The sequence below is a fragment of the Bos mutus genome, chromosome 28 (genome assembly GCF_027580195.1).
Source record: "Bos mutus isolate GX-2022 chromosome 28, NWIPB_WYAK_1.1, whole genome shotgun sequence".
NCBI lineage: Eukaryota > Metazoa > Chordata > Mammalia > Artiodactyla > Bovidae > Bos > Bos mutus.
In genome coordinates this window covers 39826282-39834945 of record NC_091644.1, presented here as the reverse complement: position 1 = coordinate 39834945, position 8664 = coordinate 39826282, and positions in this window count along the sequence as shown.

Here is an 8664-nt window from a genome sequence, read left to right as displayed (position 1 = left end):
GGGCCATTTTTCGTTTCTATAAACAGTACACGAGAATTTTAATTCTTCCATATGCTCATCTACACTTGTTATTTCCCATTTTTCACATAGTAGACTTCAGCTGAGCGCCAAAGAATTGGTGCCTTTGACCTACAGTGGTGGGGAAAACCCTTGAGAGTCCCTTGGACAGCAAGGAGATCAAACCAGTCCATCCTAAGGGAACTCAACCCTGAGTATTCACTGGAAGGACTGATGCTGAAGCTGAAGCTCAAATACTTTGGCCATCTGATGCAAGGAGCTGATGCATTGGAAAAGACTCTCATGCTGGGAAAGATCGAAGGAAGGAGGAGACAGGGATGACAGAGGATAAGATGGTTGGATGGCATGACTGATTCAATGAACTTGAGTTTGAGCAAACTCTGGGAAATACTGAAGGACTGGGAAGCCGGAGTGCTGCACTCCATGGGGTCGAAAAGAGTCACACATGACTGAGCAACTGAACAACAACAGCAATAAAACTATTAACAAAAGAAAGATCTTTCAAAAGTGTTCCATTTAAAATACTGAGTTGGAAATTCATTTATTTAGCAAGCATAACTGAACACCTAAATGCTGTGGTTATAGTGGTGGAAAAAGCTGGAACCAGTTCCCTCACTCATAAAGCTTTTATTTTAGCAGAGGAGAAAGTAATTTTATAAATTTAAATATCTACATTATTCAATTACAACTATGGGAATTGAAAAAAACTACAAGTTCAGAAACCTGAAGGAACATTTATCAGGGACACCTGGTATGTACTAGGGAGCCAAGAATGCTGAGTTAGAGGAAGATAGGCGAAAATAGCAACCCACTCCAGTATTCTTGCCTGGAAAATCCCATGGACAGAAGAGCCCAGTGGGCTACAGTCCATAGTGTTGCAAAGAGTTGGACATGACTGAGCATGAGCATGCATACACGATGCACAATGAGGGGAAGATGGGAGCACAGAGAGCCTTTGAAGCAGAAGAAATAGCATGTGCAAAGGCCCTGGGGAAGAGACAATATGAGACTTTGGGGCACATGAGAACATTTAATATCTCCTCCACACCAGGCAAGAGCCCTAAACAACTCAAGATTGGCCTGGTCCTCCTATCCAACGTCATCATTTCTACATCCAGGCAGGGGCTCCCAGGAGTCAACTACCCTCAGCTCTTCAAACATAAGAGTCTGTGGAGCATGGAACAGGACCAGGCATTGAGTCACTTTTCTCAACTCTCTGTGACTCAACTGGGAGCACTGTTCTGAAATAAGGGTTGGAGGCAAAGTCCTCAGGTAGATTATGTTCTGAATGTCTATGCATGAGCATGTGCTAAGCGGCTTCAGTCGTGTCCAACTCTTTGTGACCCCATGGACTGTAGTCTGCAAGACTCCTCTGTCCATGGGATTCTCCAGGCAAGAATACTGGAGTGGGTTGCCATGCCCTTCTCTAGTGGATCTTTCTGATGCAGTGATCAAACCCGTGTCTCATATCTCCTGCATTGGCAGGCAGGTTCTTTACCACTAGCACTATCTGGGCAGCCCCTGAGTGTCCATATCCTTGTGAAAATCTGTGCTCACACTGGGGTGACTGAAATGCAGCACCCAGGATCTCTGATCAGGGAGACAGGAGAGAGCAGAACCTGCCTTAAAAAGGCCCCTAGTTACTTTTTGGCCGGCCACAGACTAATGCTTTACCTATCCAACCCACCAGATTTCAGACCTCATTGGCATTAGGAGAGAATGATGAACTTTGGTCCAGGAAAGGAATCAATGATGTTCTTCCTCAGGAAGACTGAAAATACACAATAGAGAGGAAAATGAATTATTCCTTAAGTTTTCTCTAACTTTCAGCCAGCAAAACCTTTTATCAACTTGTTGGCAAATGGAGCTGAAACCATGCCCTTAACTAGGAATGGACCAGAGGGCGTGGGAGACGGGGAGGAGAACCCAGGCTCCCATAAGGATGAAGGTGGCTAATTAACACCCACGGCCTCTTTTGCCTGGGATAATGGTGCAAACAATTCTGGGGATGATGTATTTCGACCAAATTAAAAAGCAATTAGTTTCCCCTGCAGATTATTTACAGGGAAAGACAATGAAACTTGAATAAATGTTGTTAAGCTTGTACCTAATCAGAAGAAAGGCACTACCTGATGTAGCTGTGCTGAGAGAGGCTGAGGCGGGAGGAGAGGATGTCTGACTGACCCCAGCAGGAGGACAGTGGCTGTGTCTCTCTGAGGACCTGCAGTCTCACACCCAGTGAGATTTGGGGGTGAGATGGGGGCCTGCTTGGCTCAGTCCATTATTTACAGACCCAGGGATCTCAGAGTTAGCTGGTCCACGCACACAGATGTGATAGGAGTTATTATCCTAGACAGCCCTGGAGGAGAATTAGAATCAGAAAGAGCTGTCCATTCTCTCTGTCCTTCAAGAACTACCTTAGATCTCTTAGGTACAGTAAGTCCCCTACATGTTATAAATGTTGCAGTTCAGTCACTAAGTCACGTTCGACTCTTTCTTGACCCTATGGACTGTAGCCCGCCAGGCTCTTCTGTCCATGGGCTTTCCCAGGCAAGAATACTGGAGTGAGCTACCATTTCCTTCTCCAGGTGCAGGGGATTTTCCCAATCCAGGGATTGAGTCCATATCTCTTGCACTGGCAGGTGGATTCTTTACCACTGAGCCCCAGGGGAAGCCCCAAGTCCCCTACATACAAACTTCAAGATGGGAACTTTCAAAGATAGGAACATGCCCAGCTGTTCTGCTGTACTTTTCAAGGTACTGTACTGTCAGATTAAAATGTTTTCTCTATTCTTTGTGTATTATTTGTGTGAAAAGTATTATAAACCTATTACACTACATTGCTATATAGCAGATTGTGTTAGTTGGGTACCTAGGCTAACTTTGTTGGACTTAGGAATAAACTGGACCTATGAACGTGCTCTTGGAACAGAACTCCTTCGTATGTAGGGGACTTGCTGTAACATGATGCTTGTTTTCCTAGAAGAAGGAAGAGTAACCAACGGAGCAGGTTTGTAGTCCTCATGTGAACTTTTCACTTTAAGATGTTGCCCATGAGCTATTTTCAGGACAAAAGTTAAAAATCTGTATCAGACAGACTCTGGCACCCAAATACCTGAGTTTGAATCATATATACACATGCACAGATATACATATATACACAGACATGCACACAGTCACACCTGAATACGCATGTGCGTGTACATGCACGGTGGTCTTGGGTCAGTTCCTTTGTCCCTCTCTATTTTGGTTTGTCCATAGATAAAATGAAGTTTTGGTGAGGATTAAAGAAGTTACTATAATTTTAAGTGCTCTGAGAAGAGAACTTGGCACATGGTAAACAATAGGTAAATGTTAGCTATTACCTTTTGTTAAATATGTCTAAATATTACAAGGTTGGAGGCCAGAATGCAATGCCAGCTTTCCCAATGTCAACAGCTATTCAAAAAGGTAGGTAATCTAAAGGGGTGAGAAAGGAATTCTTCCTCCAGGAGCTCAGATAATGGTATTTTCATGTTGAATGAAAAATAAGAGCTCATGGATATTTAATGTTTTAAAAAATTTAAACCTAGGTATATAAGTCTGCTCACCAGTGTTTTTTAAAATTTATTTATTTTTTAATTGAAGGATAATTGCTTTACAGAATTTTGTTGTTTTCTGTCAAACATCGACAAGAATCGGCCATAGGTACACCCATGTCCCTTCCTCCCAAACCTCTCTCCCATCTCTCTCCCCATCCCACCCTTCTAGATTGTCACAGAGCCCCTGTTTGAGTTCCCTGAGTCATACAGCAAGTCCCCACTGGCTATCTATTTTACATATGGTATTGTAAGTTTCTATGTTACTCTCTCCATACATCTCACCCTCTGTTTCCTCCCCTCCCCCCATGTCCTAAATCTGTTCTCTATGTCTGTTTCTCCATTGCTGCCCTGCAAATAAATTAATCAGTATCATCTTTACAGATTCCATATATATGCATTAGTATATGATATTTAAGCTATTTCAAATGTATCTTTGATCCCTACTATGTACCACAGTGCAGTGTCTGCAATACAGTGGGGAAGAAAGGAATGAAAGAAAAGAAAGGAAGGAAGAGAGAGGGGAGGAGAATATATTAAATAACCAGCTCTATTTATATCAGGTGTTGAATATTCATTAGAGACAGCAATTTATTTTTTTTTTATTTTTTTGGTTCCTACACATCAGAGGCTGATTCAAACCAGAACAATTGCCATATTATTCTGCAAACAACAGCTACTCCACTGATGGGATCCCAGTGAAAAGAAAGAAAATGAACCTGAACAAAACATAGTGTTAGCGTTCCTGAGGAGTGAGACAGCCAAACAGAAGCTGTGCTCCTTCTCCCTGGACCTCTCAGCTTGTCCTTGGTGGTTCACTCTTCACGATTTTCCCTGTTTACTCCCAGTATCCGTGAAGGTGCTAAGTTCCTTGTTTCTGCTGGCTCGCCATCCTCCCTGACGTGACTGTCCTCTGCTTGGTTTTCGGCATTCACTCTCATCACGCTGTGCGGTGTTCAGGCGCTCAGTCACGTCCGACTCTGTGCGACCCCACAGACTGCGGCCCCCCAGGCTCCTCTGTCCATGGGATTCTCCAGGCAAGAATACTGGAATGGGTTGCCATGCTCTCCTCCAGGGGATCTTCCCAACCCAGGGATCAAACCCAAGTCTCCCGCATTGCAGGTAGATTCTTTACTGTCTGAGACACCAGGGAAGCCCAGTCTGATCATAGCCACACTTCAAAAAAAAATTATTTATTTTAATTGGAGGCTAATTACAATATTGTAGTGGTTTTTGCCATTCATCGACATGAATCAGCCACGGGCACACGTGTCCCCATCCTGAACCCCCCTCCCACATCCCTCCCCATCCCATCCCCCAGGGTCATCCCAGTGCACCAGCCCTGAGCACCCTGTCCCATGCATCGAAACTGGAACAGTGATCCGCTTCACATATGATAATATACATATTTCAATGCTACCCTCTCAAATCATCCACCCTCGCCTTCTCCCAGAGTCCAAAAGACTGTTCTTTACATCTGTGTCTCTTCTGCTGTCTCACATATAGGGTCATCATTACCATCTTTCTAAGTTCCATATATATGCGTTAGTATACTGTATTGGTCTTTTTCTTTCTGACTCACTTCACTCTGTATAATAGGCTCCAGTTTCATCCACCTCATTAGAACAGACTCAAATGCATTCTTTTTAATGGCTGAGTACTATTCCATTGCGTGTATGTACCACAGCTTTCTTATCCATTTGTCTGCCAATGGGCATCTAGGTTGCTTCCATGTCCTGGCTATTGTAAACAGTGCTGCAATGAACATTGGGGTACATGTGTCTCTTTCAATTCTGGTTTCCTCGGTGTGTAACCCAGCAGTGGGATTGCTGGGTCATAATAGCCACACTTTTTAAGAGCACATAGCACAGCCAAGCAGTGTGCCAAGAGTATATAGCCCAGGGCCAGGGACACCAACCATAGTCAGAGAGTTAGAAAACTGGGCCATATACACAGCTTTCCCATTGCCCCTACTGTGAGCCAGGGCTTCTGCAAAGCTCCACTTTCCCTAACCCTATACAAGGATATGGTGTCCATAAACGTACAGCAACTGGTCAAACGAGATGCTGCTGCTGCTGCTGAGTCGCTTCAGTATACAAATTTTCCCCAAACCTATAAACCTATGCATGTGCAAGTGTGCACACAAACATATACAACAGTTACTCCTGAGTATATTTTTTGCAGGAAGAGAGATCCCTTCCAGGGCCCAAGAGTACACTCTTGTCAAACACTCAGAAATGAATTGTCTAAGGAGACACTTGTGCTAACAAAGCAAGAAATCTTATTGGGAAGGGGGCACTAAGGTTAAGAGCAGGAGAGTAAGGGAACCCAGGAGAACCGCTCTGCCAAGTGGCTAACATGTCAGGTTTTATGGTGATAGGATTAGTTTCCAGGTTGTCTCTGGCCAATCATTCTGACTCAAGGTCCCTCCTGGTGGCGTGAGCATCACTCGCTCAAGATGCATTCCAGCCAGGATTCTGGGAGGACATATGGACTGGCATTGCCTGTTTCCTTTTGACCTTTCCTGAATTATTCTGGTTGGTGGTGGCTTGTTAGTTCTATGTTTTTTTACCAGGACCTCCTTTTGTAAAATAACCCATGCAAGTGGTTACTGTGGTGCCTGGCCAAGGTGAGTGGTTTCAGTCAGTGGTTCCCCTAACAAGTCTGTACTAACATAATTTAAACTGGGCTTCCCAGGTGGTGCTAGTGGTAAAGAACTCGCCTGCCAAGGCAGGAGACATAAGAGACGTGGGTTTGATCCCTGAGTTGGGAAGATTCCCATGGCAACTCACTCCAGTATTCTTGCCTTGAGGTCTACAGTCCATAGGGTCACAAAGGGTCAGACACAACTGAAGCGACTTAACATACACACAATTTAATCTTGGATTATGTCCTAAGTACAAGAACACAGAACCAAGACTATGGCTACTGCAGATGTAAAAATATGAAAGTGGGGAAAAGGACACGTGAATCTGTTTTGCCAGCCTGGCATTCATTTGCCCCTGTGGAAACAGTGCCTAAGTTCTCCTTTGGGGAGAGTCCCTCCCTCAGATCTGGTCTCTGGCATTGAAAGGGGAAAATCACCACTTTCTCCAGGGGAGAACTTGAACCAAGCCTGACCAGTGAGATCACTCCATCTCCCTGGCTCAGTGACTGGCTCCAAAAATCACATGACTCAAGCTGGGTTGGTCACACAGAAACACATGGCTTTTATTTGACCTTTATCTCCTTCTAACCACCTCACTCCCTGCCACTCCAGATTGAGGACAGCCACCCACTATAGTGGTGACTGGAGCAGAGGCACAAAGGGATAGGGGACCTAAGAGGTGCCCCCTTTTGCTCTCTGCAGTTGCCTCTCACTCATCCTCCAAGCAGGCTCACAGTCACTGGACTGGGAAGGCTTTTCTCATCGTCCTGGACCCTCATCAGTGCTCACTCAGCCTCCGTTACAGCACCCTCATGATTGTGACAGCCCGAGGTCTCCGCTGCTGCTAAGTCACTTCAGTCGTGCCCAACTCTGTGCGACCCCAGAGACGGCAGCCCACCAGGCTCCCCCATCCCTGAGATTCTCCAGGCAAGAACACTGCAGTGGGTTGCCATTTCCTTCTCCAATGCATGAGAGTGAAAAGTGAAAGTGAAGTCGCTCAGTTGTGTCCGACTCCTAGTGACCCCATGGACTGCAGCCTACCAGGCTCCTCCGCCCATGGGATTTGCCAGGCAGAGTACTGGAGGGGGTTCCCATTGCCTTCTCTGGAGGGTCTTCTCTAGCCAACCAATTAAAAATTCCTCAAAAGGCAAGAATCTAAAGGAGCTCTTCTTAATCATGTCTTTATACACCGCAGATAGCACAGAGCGCATAGCATGTACATCCCTTACTGTGTGCCAGGAACTGTTTTAGGTGCTTGGATGCAGCAGTAGAGAAAACAGTCTCTGGAACTGTAGACTTCAGATGTACGCTTACGAACTGCTTTAATAAACAGCTGTACTGTGTTCTATCAAAAGCGAGCCTGCACCCAGGTCCTGCAGGAAGAAAGAACTGGAATCACCTGTTCCTCAGGTAATTATACCCTGGTTGGATAGTAAGCAAAAGTTAGATTCAGCACGGTAGTTTAATAATCTATTTATTTAAAAATGGGTGACTAATCATGTTTGCCTTTTTGTTCTTAATCTCTGAGATAAGGTATTTCATTGGTTGTGATTGATGTGTAATCCACAAAGGAAACTGTACAAATCAAAGACTTAGATCAATTAATTATTATAAAGTGAAGATATCCATGTGAACTGCCCAAACAAATAGATTTGATGGAAAAAGAACATCCAACTTCGGAAGAATTTTCTTTTGTTCTGAAATATCAGTCCTCTACATCTAGAGTCTGCCTAAACTGAGGTCTGCTGGTGGCTACCAGAATTATAGGCATAACGTCAAAATATAATAATCCATCTCCTGGTGAACCTTTCAAACACAAACTGCTTCAGTGATGGAAATCCTACATAATTAGCACTTTAAAATAATTGTTTTTATAAAAAGAAGATCATACATACGACAGTGTACATATTTCTTTCTTTTGGAAACTACTCTGTGGGCTTACTTGATTATATTAGCTGCTCTTGACTCCAGTTTGCAATGGAGGTGAAAGAAATCTGGGTGGAAGGCTCTACCTTACCAGTGATGCAGCGTTATAAATGTCGCAGAAGTAATGGTGATAGATAACTGAACAAATCTGACTTTTGCTGCTGCTGCTGCTGCTAAGTCGCTTCAGTCAAGTCTGACTCTGTGCAACCCCATAGACGGCAGTCCACCAGGCTCCTCCGTCCCTGGGATTCTCCAGGCAAGAAAAACAGTAAGAAATGGAGGTCATCTGACTGATGAATAACCAGGCTAAGGGGAGCTCTGGGAAGTCCTGTGTGTGCCCACACAATTAAAATGAGCACTCAGTGAAACTGCTTTCCCAGACAGGATGGAGGATGATCGATCACGAGACAAACTGTACATATATTGCACTGAAAGGGCTTACAGGTAACTCTGGCTCAAGGCCACCGCCATTTCGTTTCTCAGGATCAAACACCT